This window comes from Mesoplodon mirus, assembly GCF_964341445.2.
Source record: "Mesoplodon mirus genome assembly, chromosome: 17".
NCBI classification, from domain to species: Eukaryota; Metazoa; Chordata; class Mammalia; order Artiodactyla; family Ziphiidae; genus Mesoplodon; species Mesoplodon mirus.
This window is the reverse complement of record NC_138993.1, coordinates 37,457,999-37,472,430: the sequence shown is the minus strand read 5'-3', so window position 1 is coordinate 37,472,430 and position 14,432 is coordinate 37,457,999.

Below are 14,432 nucleotides of genomic sequence, written 5' to 3'. Positions count from 1 at the left end.
TATATCAGAAACTGACAAGTGTAAAGTAGAAATATAAATCAGGGAAGATGAAAAGGAAGAATTCCAGGAGGTTGTAATTTTACATAGGAGGGTTAGGGTAGACCTTACTAGAAAGATGAAATATTAACAAAAGCTTTGTGGCAAAGTATTGCTTAGAAACTAATCTATATGTTCTCCCAGATTGTCCAGGCACCCTTGCAGCCAGACATTGAATTGAAATCACATTCGACACTTCAAATCCTATGCAACTATATGGAAATATGAGATCACTGCTCAAAAGCCACAGATTAACATACTAGAATCAATGTGGCTCTAGTGAAGTAAGTGGGAGAGATAAAATAATACAGTGATGCCAGAGTCATAACTGGTGTCCTATTTAGTTAGAGTCCTTTAGGTATTATATGGACTTTTAGATTTTCTTCTCTGAGTTGAGTGTTTTGAACAGAAGACCAATACAGAGTAATCTGCCTTATATTTAAATTGGAATATAGCTGTTTTGACAATAATCTACAAAGGACAAGATGAAACCATGGAAACCACTTAAGAGATAATTGTAATAATTCAGATAATAGATGGCATACACAAAGTGATATCAGGGGAAGTGATGAGAGGTAATATTTTGACAGAAGAGCCATCAGGCGTTCCTGACACATAAAATATGAATGGTAAGAGAGAAAGAAGAAGCAAAGATTGCTCCAATGTTGGGGGTCAGAAGAATAGAAAGAATGGTGTTTCCATTTAAGATATTTTGAGAGAGATTTGGGCATTAGGGCTGGATAATTATTCTGGGAGTAGGTAAGGGACTTGTGATTGAGATGAAAAGGTCAAGGAACTGTGAAGTACTGAAAGACATAGAGTAGACAGGCATAAATCTCTAGGGTGATATCTAAGTGTGCCTGCTTAGTACTTAATATAATTCTGATATTTATGTTAATGTTTAGATGTTAGATATGTGATCCTATGTTTAATTTTATGAAAACTCTTTAACTATATAACTGAAAATATTGTCATATTGATTGTGACTCAAAATTGATGCACCAGTTTCCCATAATTTTCTTCAATTTTCATTGTATAAACTCTTGGTAAATGTGATTATATAGTAATTGTAGTTCCATAAGAAATGTGTTTAAAGTTTTCATTAACTTTCGTGACAGATCTTTTATAATGCAATTAATAATGACTTCAATTAACCCACTCCTGCTTTATTACACATAAGTACAATTGTTTTAAGAAGTCAACGAAATCAAAACACATATACTGCTTAATTGCAAATAAATTTGGTCAATAATTAAAATGTAAGATTAAAATTAAATATAAGGTTATTGACATATTAGCTGTCTATTAAGTCTGAAAACACAAGTGTATTCCTAAAGAGAAATTAAGAATTGGTAGGGGAGCATTCATTAAAGGAATAGCACTTTCATGTGGCTGTAGATTTATTAGGTCTGGGCATGTCTGAGGTGGCTTGTGGTTGGATAATTGCTTAATTTTCACATTCCAGGGGTGTTAGAGGGTACAGCATACTGAATGTGGTCAAAAAGGATAAGTTGACAAACCTCTTCCCTGCCCCAGCCACTATCTGCCTGCCAGTAAGTCTGCCATAAGAAACAAACCAGAAATATCCTGTGCTTTAGTGAATTTACCATTAAGCTCATTGTTTTTGTTTAACTTTTAATGGAAATTTAATTCATTCCTAATTTTTAGCTATTATAAATATAATGTAAAATATTATATATATATATATATATATATATATATATATATATATATATATATATATATATACTGTGATTTCTGTGGGGTGCTGTCTGTGTCAAGTTGTACATGAGTGTGGGTTGTAGATACTGAGCAATTTACCTCCAAAAAAGAAAGTACCAATGGGATTTTTTTCCAACAATCTAGGAAAATTCTATTCTTTTCACAAGATAGCTAAATTTGGATATTGTCACTTTTTAGTTTCTCCATCTTATCATTTAAAAATGGTATTTATTTTTTTAATTTTCATTCATCTGGGTTGAGAATATTTTCACAAGTATATGCATTGATCATTTCAAACCTTCCTTTAATGTGAAACTCTTTTTTATGATTTTATTAAGATTACTTTTTAATTGACTTTTAACAACTATTAATATCAATATGCATATGTATGAGGAAATTAGGAGATATATCTTGTTTTAAAATATTGAAAGAAGGCCAGGGTGACAGGAACAAAGAAAAGAATGGTGAGAGGTGAAGTTGAAATTCAGATAGAGACCATTTAGAGAGGTTCAATTCTTTATTATAATATAAAATTAAGGCTATTGAAGGATATTAAGCACAGATGAAAAATAATGATATTTAAACTTTGCTAAGATTATTTGTGGTTATTCTGTGAATACTAGATTAGGGGAATTTGGAAAGCATATGAACAGTTAGTCATCTATGGTAAAGGTCTGGGATATAGAATTTGGTATCTTAGACTAGCATTCTAGTTACTAATGAAGAGATTTAGATGGATTTGAGGGATGGTTAAAAATTAAATTACCAGGCTATGGTGATCTATTGTAAAGTAAATGTGAGGGAGTGGGAAGTATTTCTTAATTTTTGACATTTGCCTGATAGTGACTTTTAAAATGTAGTGAAACCTGAGGAAAGACAGAAGATAATTAAACTTGAAAATTAAGAATTACCTGTTCCTTCAAATTTTTCTCTAACTCACTTTAAAATTATGTGTCCAATGTGTTATTTTAGGAAGGGACATGACAGATATTTCACTATCTTTATTTCTTCACCATTTCAAGGTTTATATATCTTCTGTATTATCTTCCATTTTACTTAGATATATGATTTTGTCCTTAGCATGATTCATCATTATATAATGCCAAAATTCCAACTTAGAAGTGACAGATTCTCATATTGGCCAAATATATTCTCATTTTAAATTAAGAAATATGGAAATAAATGAAAGTCAATTGATTATTATTGATACAAAACTTTATTCCAATTGCCTTTCTATATTTTTGAAGGCATATAAATTTTCCTGTCTTTCCTAAGATAATTATACTTTTGGTTGTTCGTCATTTTTAAAAACCAGATCCTGAAATGTTTATTAGATCCAGATTTACAATCCAATTATTGAATGTAATTTTGTTGAGAATGTGTTCCTTGCTTAATGTTCAGCTTATATTAGTTCACAAATTCAAAATTCAAAATTGATAAGGGCATGGTATCAACATCCAAACTACTTTGATCTTCTACCTTTTAGGATACCTACTAGTTATACTTTCATGCAAGCAATCACATTAAAAGAGTCCATTGGTCCATTTTAGTGCTCTGAACAAATCTGTTAGATTGCCACGTGAAATCTTAATAGATTCAAATGTGGCAATTAATGAAGAAATTAAGGCAAATTCTCAGATGCCCTCTGTCAGCAGGTTTTGTTGTAGGCTTTCTAAAATACTCAGTTCTAAACTAATAATGATGTCAGTAAAACGATGTCATGGAAATATTTGTTTAATGTAGAATGTATATACAATATTTCTATACAAATATAAAAGTGCAGGTTGTTTGTAAAATGTAACTATCTGTAAAATATAACATATCCTGAAGTCTCTCCAAATTTTTAAATAAGTTAAAACAAAATCCCTGTATCAGTGTTAAAATATACTTTAAGGTGAAACTTTAGAGTCTTACAGGATCTTTCAATTAAAGTGAAACCAAATGTATTTAGTAAAAATAGTAAATATGAAGTAATAATATGGATTTAGGTACTAATTATTGAAATTAACTTACATACAATGGGCATTTCTATTTTAAATACACCAGTGCAAAGGAAAATTTGCTCAAGCTATCTATATTAAATGTTTTGGAAATTGACTCACTGCCCTTGATCAAGAAATGCTAAATATAGAAGACTAAATATCACCATACATTGCATATAAAGCCCCTGGTGGTGCTGAACTCTATGACACTAAACTGGAGGTTACTATATTTTACCACTATCTGTGGTATTTTCAGAGTGCCTTGGAAGTAAAACATAACATTTTAAGGGAAAAAAATGAATAAATATATTATGCCAGTTCAGATGAGATGACATTTTGAATAACCATTGTGCTTGTCTCCTATTTGTTTTCCTGAGATAAATGTGTGTTTGTGTAGCATTTCCAAATACCAGACAATAATTTGACAACTTAAACTGAAATATGATTGAGAAAATCTAGAGGAACTCAATGAGAGCTTGTTGAACATTACACTTTCCTTCAAATAGATTTTTAATTAGAAAATATCAAAGATAAATCACCGAATTTCAATTGCAGTAATCAGTAAGAATATGGTGAATGGTGATGTTAAAACAACTCCACCTACTGATCAAATGTCATATAAACAAAATTTTACATTAGAATAATTTGCTAATATGTTTAGTGTGCTTAAAAAAGTAGAAAATAACAAACAAAATCGTTTTGGATTTTCCAAAAATTTAAGACTATATTGTACTTCTAGTATATTTAGAAGCTAAAAGTACAAATTGATGCACTACAAAAAAAAAAGTGTAGTGAAAAATCTTAAGTATAGTTAGACTTTGAATCCAGAGATCAACATTAAACAATATAAAAAGTTGAATGAATATTGGAACATTCTCTATATTTTATATAATGTTACAATCAAATAACAAATATACATGTTATAAAAAAGGCATACACTCAGAATAGAAGTACAAAAAGATAAGACTTATGTCTCTACCTTCTTCTAGAAGTCAAACAGCCCTTCTGGATCTGAGTAGTTAAATACATTTAACTGTTAGTTAGCAAAAATGTATAGCAATTCCAAGTGATAAAGAGCATAATAGTCCTGTAAAGATATCCATGTCATAATCCCTGAAGCCTGTGAGTATATGACTTTACATGGCAAAATGGACTGTTATGGACAGAATTGTGCCCCCCCAATTGATATATTGAAATCCTAACCTCAGTATCTTGGAATGTAACAGTATTTGGAAGTAGGGCCTTTAAAAAGAGTGATTACATTAAAATGGGCCCATTAGAGTGGACCCTAATCCAATCTGACTAGTGTCCTTATAAGAAGAGAAAATTTAGACACACGGAGAGACACCATATATGCACACATATAGAAAGAACATGTGAGGACACAGCAAGAAGGTGGTCATCTGCAAGTCAAGGAGACCTCAGGAGAAACTAAACTTGATAACTCCTTGATCTTGGACTTCTAGCCTCCAGAATTGCGAGAAAATAAAATTCTGTTGTCTTCAAGCCATCCAATTGGTGGTATTTTGTTATGGCAGCCCAAGCTGACTAATATAAGGACTTCACAGTTAGCTCTATTAAAGATCTTCAGATAGGAAGATTATCTTGGTTATTGGGTGGGCCCAATCTAGTCACAAGGGTCCTTATAAGAGGAAAGGAGAAGATGAGGGATGTAATGACAGAAGCAGAGACTGGATGCAAAAAGTGATGCACTCTGAAGATGAAGGAAGGGGTCATGGGCCAACGAATGTAGGAGGCCTCTATAAGCTGTAAGCAGCAAGGACGGATTCTCCCAAAAGTCTCTAGAATGAACATAATTATGCACTCATTATGATCTTAGCCTTTAAGAAGCATTTCATAAGTTTGACCTCCAGAACTGTAAGATAATGAATTTACATTGTTTTAGGCTACAAATTTTGTGATAATCTGTTACAGCAGCAATAGGAAACTAATACACCATGGTAACCCATCAAAAAAATTTTCAACAAAATACCACAGAAAAAAATTATGTTGAGATTGGCGAATACACTTCTTTAATTCAAACTAATATTCATGCACTTTCTTTAGTGTCTTTATATTTTCCTTTAAGGAATGCAGCAAATAATATACTCAGTATTCATAAGCAGTTATACAATTATTGAGCTTTCAGAGCTTCTTAGAAGTTACTGGAATGTAATATTAATAAATTTGGTCAGCATTTTAACATTTTATAACATTCTGTTGAAATCAAGAGAGGTTTAAAAAAGTTCCAGTAGAAGGTCATGGTCATCATTTCTATTAAAATAAACAACAAAAAAAGGATAGTTAAAACTGTTTGACTTATAGGTTGCACATCTGCATTATAAAATGTTCCAATTTGGAAAGAATCTTAAACACTGAAGGAAATTTGAGCAATCTTATACGTCTTTCCTGATACTGGAAAAAATGTTTAACTTTCTGCCTCCTATGTCTGGTACAAATAGGCTTTTAAATAATAAGTGGTTTAATTGACTGATTATTTTACTTGATAATGGTAACATTGAATACAACCTACTTTACTTTGCTGAGATGCAATATTTAGTAAGACATTTGATCACAGTAACATTTTCTTAGTCTTATTTGCTGGGAATAAAATAAACTAAAAATCTGTGAATATTCTGTCTCCTGAGAGTTAAATATTTTATTTTAAAATAACATTATTGTTATTAATTCACTTCAATAGGTATTTACTAAATATCTACAATAGTCCAGTGTCTGTGTTAAAAGTGGAAGGTAGCAATAATTAAAACAGTCAAGAGGTTAAGAGAGATAAACAAAATCAATTATAATAATAGATCTTCAATATTATTTCTGTAACATATATAAATAGACACAGAAGGGAGAGAGCTTCCTTTCTAGGCTAGAGGAAAGTAATGAAAACAATCTTTTTAACAATAATCTTGTGACTTCCCTGGTGGTGCAGGGGTTAAGAATCCACATGCTAATGCAGAGGACACGGATTCGATCCCTTGTCCAGGAATATCCCACATGCCACGGAGCAACAAAGCCTGTGTGCCACAACAACTGAGCCTGCGCTCTAGAGTCCATGAGCCACAACTGCTGAAGCCCGCGTGCCTAGAGCCTGTGCTCTGCAACAAGAGAAGCCATTGCAATGAGAAGCCTGTGCATCCCAATGAAGAGTAGCCCCCACTCACCGCAACTAGAGAAAGCCCGTGAACAGCAATGAAGACCCAACACAGCCAAAAATAAATATTTTTAAAAAGGTTTTCTTTAAAAAAGTAATAGTCTTGTTAAAATAATGTGAGATTTGAAGTGTGTCTTCATTGATGCCTGAGTAGAACATACAACTGACATAGAGCACCTCCATTGATCAATACTAGAAAATTTGAGAGATTCTGATTAATATTTTGAGTGTGCTGATTTTAAGGACAGAAATATATGCTGGAGGAATTTATATGAAGTCTCAAATGAAATGTTTTGTAATTAGAATTTTGTTCTGAATGAAATAAGAGTAACCTCTCTATATTTTTACAGCAAAAGGATGTCTCAGATATGTCCAAGGCAAAATTAAATAGCCGTCATTGGACTATGAACCTCAAACTAAAGTTGTCTTTAGTCCATTTTTCAGAAGTCAATAAAACTGTAAAATTGCAATTATTTTAATTTACTAAGACTTGTTTTATGTTTTATCACATGGTCCATCATGGTGAATGTATCATGTGTATTTGAAAAACATGTATTTTTTGCAATTGTTAATAGTATTCTATAACTACATATGAGGTCTAGAAGATTGATAATTTTCAGATCTGTGCATTTATTTTTAAAAATTGTGTTTGCTCTATCAATTGCTGAACAATACATAATATTGATACTAATCTAGATTAGTGTGATAATGTATTGATATATCATTAATATTGTGTTAATAACCTTGATAAAGATTAAAGTAATTAAGAAAGTAGAGTGATGGAAAAATATGAATGTACTGGTTTCTTGTTATTTAATAGTGGGAATGGTGAAAACGGACATTCTCAACAAATTGGAAGCTCTTGTATTTAGTTTTAGCTACTATTTCTTCTTAAGTGAAGAACTATCTTGACACCTACAAGCATAGATTCATTTTCCCACTTATGTACCTCATATAGATAAAAAATTAATATGTACTAATATGTGTCTTTTTTAAGCCAACTTTTTTGTTTATTCTTAATGATTTATATTATTTCCCTTTGAGTACTACTCTTGATGGGTATTAGATAGTTTCCAGCTTTTGTCTGTTACAAATAACATTGCTATGTACCTTCTGGTATGTTGAAAGAGTCTTGGAGTGGAATTATAGGGTCATGGAAAAGGACTATGTCCACCTTCAACTGATGTTGGCAAACAATTTTCCAAATTGGTTGTATCAATTTACTCTCCTTCCACAAGTGTAAGGGTTTCAGTTGCTCCTTATCAACACTTGGCATTTTCCATCTTTTTCACTGTTGCCATTTGATGCAGTCTCATTACTGTTTACTCAGGATTTCCAATGACTAATGAATATAGGCATATTTTAATAGGTTTTGGTTAACTAGATATCCTCTTTTACAAAGTATCTGTTCAAGTCCTTTTCTTATTTATAATTAGGGGATTTTAAATTATAATCCAGACATAAGTCATTTTACAGATGAATGTATTATGAATATCTTCAGTTATTTCATAAATTATGTTTTTGCTGTTTTAATAGTTTCTCTGATGAATAGGAAATTCAGTATTGTGCAGTTTATCTAGTATTCTTTTATTATTGTCACATCTTCTGTACTTTTATGGAATTTTGCCTAATGCAATGTTAACAAGATGCTCTCCTATAATTTTCTTCAAACGTTTTTTGTTTTATTCATGTTTGTGAAATTCATCAGAAAGTGACTTTTGTCACATTTTGATATCAATATTATGTTGGTTTCATTAAAGTAGTTTGAACATAATACATTTTTCTGTTTTTTTTTTGCATTGTAAAACTTCTTAAAAATTCTATAGCAACAGCAAAGGTAATAAATTCTGTTTAAAAGAAAAGGGAGAAGGATATTTATTTAAACAAAATAAGTTATTTTGGATACCATATTTATGCAAGGAATGACCCCATACCTTAAATTACTCTGTATTTTTAATAAAATAAATAACTAATGTTATATATTCCTTGAAAATTATAAAATCTTCTATGAACCTTTTTATACTCAGCAGATTTGGAGAGGTTTGCAGTAATCCTTTGGTGATTTAATAATTTAATTTATGAGAACATTTCTTTGATCATATGGAATATATATGATAAAAATGAAGTAATATTTTTCTGTAGCTTGCTCTTCCTTCTAAAAAGTATTCCCAAATATTGACATAGAGGATTATTGCATTTCATGCTTGATAATGAGTCCTAATGTTGTACAGTTGCATTCCCAGTAAGTCTGTTCTTAAAGGTGTATTCCTGGGGGCTTCCCTGGTGGCGCAGTGGTTGAGAGTCCGCCTGCCGATGCAGGGGACACGGGTTCGTACCCCGGTCCAGGAAGATCCCACATGCCGCGGGGCGGCTGGTCCCGTGAGCCATGGCCACTGAGCCTGCACGTCCGGACCCTGTGCTCTGCAATGGGAGAGGCCACAACAGTGAGAGGCCTGCATACCGCAAAAAACAAAACAAAACAAACAAAACAAAAAAAAGGTGTATTCCTGAATACATGTGTATCTACTAGGAAACACAATAATGTCCATAACATTGTTTATAATATCAAAAGCCTGGGAAGAACTGAATTCCCATTGTCAAGAGAATGGATTGATAAAATTTGATATGTACACACAAAGTAAAACTTGATCTAACCAAGTCTTAAATAAATTCTACTTATTGAAAAAACAAGTTGAAGGTCAATTAGAGGGGCTATGTTTAAGCAATAAAAAATTAGCATAGAACATAAAGGAGGGTTTTCCTGAGGAATAAAAGATGAAGTAGTAATCAGGAAGTTCACAGAGAGAAATTGGGAATGTTATAATCACATGTGATCATTAGATTCATGCATGTTCTTTTCATTACATTTTTAAAATTTTGGAGTGTTATAATCCCATGTGGTCATTAGATTCATGCATGTTCTTTTCATTACATTTTTAAAATTTTGATGTGTTATAGATATGCTTTGGATATAACAAATTCATAGATTGGAAATAGTGTAGTTTATCTGTTTGCCAGTTAGTGGCTATTTATATTGTTTTCATGCTTTATACTCAGGCAATCCTGAAAAATAATGGGAAAAGATGTTTATTAATATCTCTGTGCACATATTCACAGATCAACCCCCAAAATACGTTAATTTTTAATTTTGTTTACAAGCCTTCAAATGGCGTACTAAATGATTTAAAGTTTTGCACAATTATCAACACTTTATGAAAGTGCCAAGTGCTATATATTTGCTCTATAATTAATTTTAATCTTTTAAAATTTCACCAATTCTTTTTTAAAATTATTTTTATTTATTTATTTATTTATTTTTGGCTGCATTGGGTTTTCATCACTGTGCACGGTCTTCCTCTAGTTAGGGTGAGTGGGGTCTATTCTTCGCTGTGGTGAGCAGGCTTCTCATTGTAGTACTTCTCTTGTTGCAGAGCATGGGCTCTAGGGCAAATGGGCTTCAGTAGTTGTGGCTCATGTGCTCAGTAGTTGTGGCTCGTGGGTTCTAGAGTGCAGGCTCAATAGTTATTGTGCACAGGCTTAGTTGCTCTGCATTATGTGGGATCTTCCCAGACCAGGGCTCCAACCTGTGTCCCCTGCATTGGCAGGTGGATTCTTAACCACTGCACCACCAGGGAAACCTGAATTTCACTAATTATTCATGCTATTTCTATTTTTTTTCATATTTTGATTAGTTTATATAAATGAGGACATATATTCGGTTTTCAAATATTTATAATTTATAATTTTAAAGAATTGTCCATGTCAAAGACCTCAAATCCAACGTGAATAATAAGGATGATCAGCATCCTTTTTTGATGTGTCATCATTATATATTTCTGTGTGTTATTGAGAGGATTTATTGGGGTTTATTTCTCAATCATAGACTATTCAGGTGTTTTTAACCAAGAATCATAGATTTTGGCCATTTATTGAGATAATGATAATTATTGATAAATTTTTCTTTTTAGATTTTGGTGCATAAATTAAATAGTTTCCAAATATTGAATCAAACACTTATTCAGAACTATATCTATAAGTATATTATGTTCAATACAAAATTGTTGTGATCAATTTTTTAATGTTTTATTTGAAATTTTTTTCACTTATATTTCTGAGTTTTAGGCCTCAAGTTTCCCTTCTTTTTATATATTTGTTAGGATTAATTAGTCACATTAGTTACATTTGTTAGTTATGTTAGCCTCATAAAATAAATTATTATTATTATAATGAGAAGTAATTCTTGTATATTTTCTAGGCTCAGAAAGAAGTTTTAACTAAAAAATTAAGCTTTAAAATTGAATGAATTTACTTGTTTAATATAAATGTATATATTCATGTATTAATTATATGCATATATAACTATTCAAATGTTTTACTATTTTCCTTAGAAATAACAATTATATATTTATGGAATTGCCTATAGTTCATATATAATATTTTCTTCAGGACTGTTTTTTATTAAATTTACTTTCTCAGCTATGGAGACATATTTCCTATGGCTGGATTTATGTATTTGTTTGTTTGTTTATCCACCCATTCATTCATTTATTAAGAGCTCTGCCAGTTTACTCTTTACTTTTTGGGTTTTCTTAAATACCTTAAGAGTCATGGAAGAACAATAATAGTTTTTTTATTAAGATTTTTTTTTCCTTAGCACCGTTCAGCTGACTTTGGTCGGCAGTTGAAGGTAATAGTTGTAGCCTTGCCCTCCTTCCTTTCTCATGTCTAAGCATGTTTTCTATTTTAAAGCTATGAATTATGAAATATAAATATAGAATATGTAAGTAGTTTTTAATCCTAGCCTGTTATATCATCCTTTAATATGGAGATAGTACTATAGGGAACTATTCCACTTCTCTGTGGCCACTCAGTTCCTCCTAGAATATGTTCTTTCATATAAAAATAAATATTTTTTAGTATTTCAGAAATTTTCACTTACCTTTCAAGACACCATCAATTTTCTCAAGGAGAAATAGCTATGAATCAGCTTTATTCATTCTATTTGATTTAAGTTCAAATGATAAATATTCCTCAGTTACTGTCACTTTTCATTATGGCTATTTCACCATTTCATTAATAATATCATCATTCCATCTTCTTCACATTACTTTTGTTGTTTTTAATATATTACAGAGAATCAAGAAGATTTAAAAACACCTTTATTCTATCATCTTTAACAGCAATGACTTTGCATAGATTTTGAACTATATTTTTAATGATCATTATTATCCTGATATTCTTTTTTTTTAAACATCTTAATTGGAGTATAATTGCTTTAAAATGGTGTGTTAGTTTCTGCTGTATAACAAAGTGAATCAGCTATACATATCCTGATATTCTTATAGATGGGTTTTAATTTTCTTTTCTAGTCAATACATTTTAAAATGTGTTACTTTATGTTCCCCAAATTTTATTCTCAATGTATAAAGTTATTTGTATGGAAACCAGGAGAATATTGGTTTTTGTAATTCTACTTTTCACAATCAAATTTTACTCCTGGTTAAAAACAACTTTCTTTAGAATTCTATGTGAATTCTCTGCTAATATGGACAAAGGTTTTGAATGTGTTTGAATAGTCTATCAAAAATGCCTGCAGTGTGTGTTTGTATGTATATATCTATATATAAATCTATCTATATATATATGTAAACAGTATCCTTTTTTTTTTCCTTTCCTTCAGATCAATTATGAACTTCATGGTAAGAGATGTGGCTTGATTTGGGGAAAAGCTTTTCATATTCAAATGGATTTAGTATTCTTTTTTCAAGAATCTTAATTGAGCAATCTGACTACCATAACTAAACCTTGTGTTCGGTGTTCTGTGAGATGAGATGATATCTGTGAGATGATATCTATGCATGTTTTTATAGTATAGTTTCATTTAAAATAACTTTATTGAGTTATATTTTTCATTTCATATAATTCTCAGGTGTAAAATTCAATTATTGTTTTTAGTAAATTTGCCAAGTTGTGTCACCATCATTGTAAATCCAAATTAGAATATTTTATCACTTCATTATGACTTTCATGGGAGTTCTATATCTTAGTTTATGTTTAATTTTTAAAGTAACAGTCAAACTATTTTCCAAAGCATCTATATCATGATATGATCTCACCAACAATGTAAGAGGGTTACCATTTTTTTCATACCTTCAGTATCATCTCTTATTATAGTTTACTTATTATAGTAATTCTAGTAGATAATATATTATTATAGTCCTTCTAGTAACAAGTATTTCTGAAATTTAGAAAAATAAAGAAATCATTGTGACGTTTTATTAATAGAAATTGCCTAAAATATATCTAAAATTAAATAAAGATCATAATCAAAATATGTTGCCATTAAATATTTTATATAAATAAAATAGGCATTGTTTTATAGCTATCTGTTCTTTTCTTGGGGGGGTTACTATTCTATTTGTAAATTTCATATGGAAAATTTAAATATGTTGCCTTAAAAAAAGTTAGACTTTTTGAAAATACCTTCTTGAACTTTAGCCCTATCACTTAAGAATAACTGCATTTCATTTTAAAGAGGACACAATTATAAAATTTGGAAATAAATTATAGAAACAAATTTCTGATTCATTATATTTTACTCAATTGTGATAGAGTAGATGAATATATGTAGATATGAAATTATTTTAGCACACAACAACACCTTAGAGAGATATCAAAGTGAGCCTTTGAACTATTTATAACTATCAAGATTATAATCTGTCTTTTAACAAAATAAAACAATTTTCAAAATATAATGATATTCTGGGCTTACCTGGTGGCGCAGTGGTTGAGAGTCCACCTGCCAATGCAGGGGACACAGGTTCATGCCCTGGTCCGGGAAGATCCCACATGCTGTGGAGCAGCTGGGCCCGTGAGCCATGGCCGCTGAGCCTGTGCTCCGCAACAGGAGAGGCCACAGCAGTGAGAGGCCTGCGTACTGCAAAAAACAAAACAAAACAAAAAATATATATAATGATATTCTTAGTAGAACAAGTTCAATTTTATCTTAAAATAGCCAATCTGCAGTTGAGGTAGCAGTCCTGGTTTCTATTCCAAAAAAGTATTAAACTAGATAATGTTGCCTTTTCATAATATTATGTTAGAGTGATTCCCATGTTAGTGATTGGTGTTATGCTGCTGCTGCTGAAATTATACAAATTTGTTCTGTGATTCTTATCTCCATTCCTGGTTAAAAGTTAAAATTCTTTAACTCCATTTCTGTACAAGTAACAGAGAATAGCAAAATGGGAAATTCATCATGATAGACATAGAACACTGATGGGAAAGATGTTTCTTGTCAGTGAATTTTGAAAGGCAGAATCACTAGTGAATACCTCAAAGACAGGTTGATTCTGTATAAAAGAATTTATTTCCAAGTTGAAGAACAGAATAAAATCATTGAATAGCTTGAAAAGTATTTTAGTCTACTTATCTGTGTTTGGACCATGATATAGGCAGGACTGTTTTTAACACTAATTTAAGGTGCTGGCTTTGAAGCTAAAGGTTAAACAAAGCCCCTTAGGAATGTC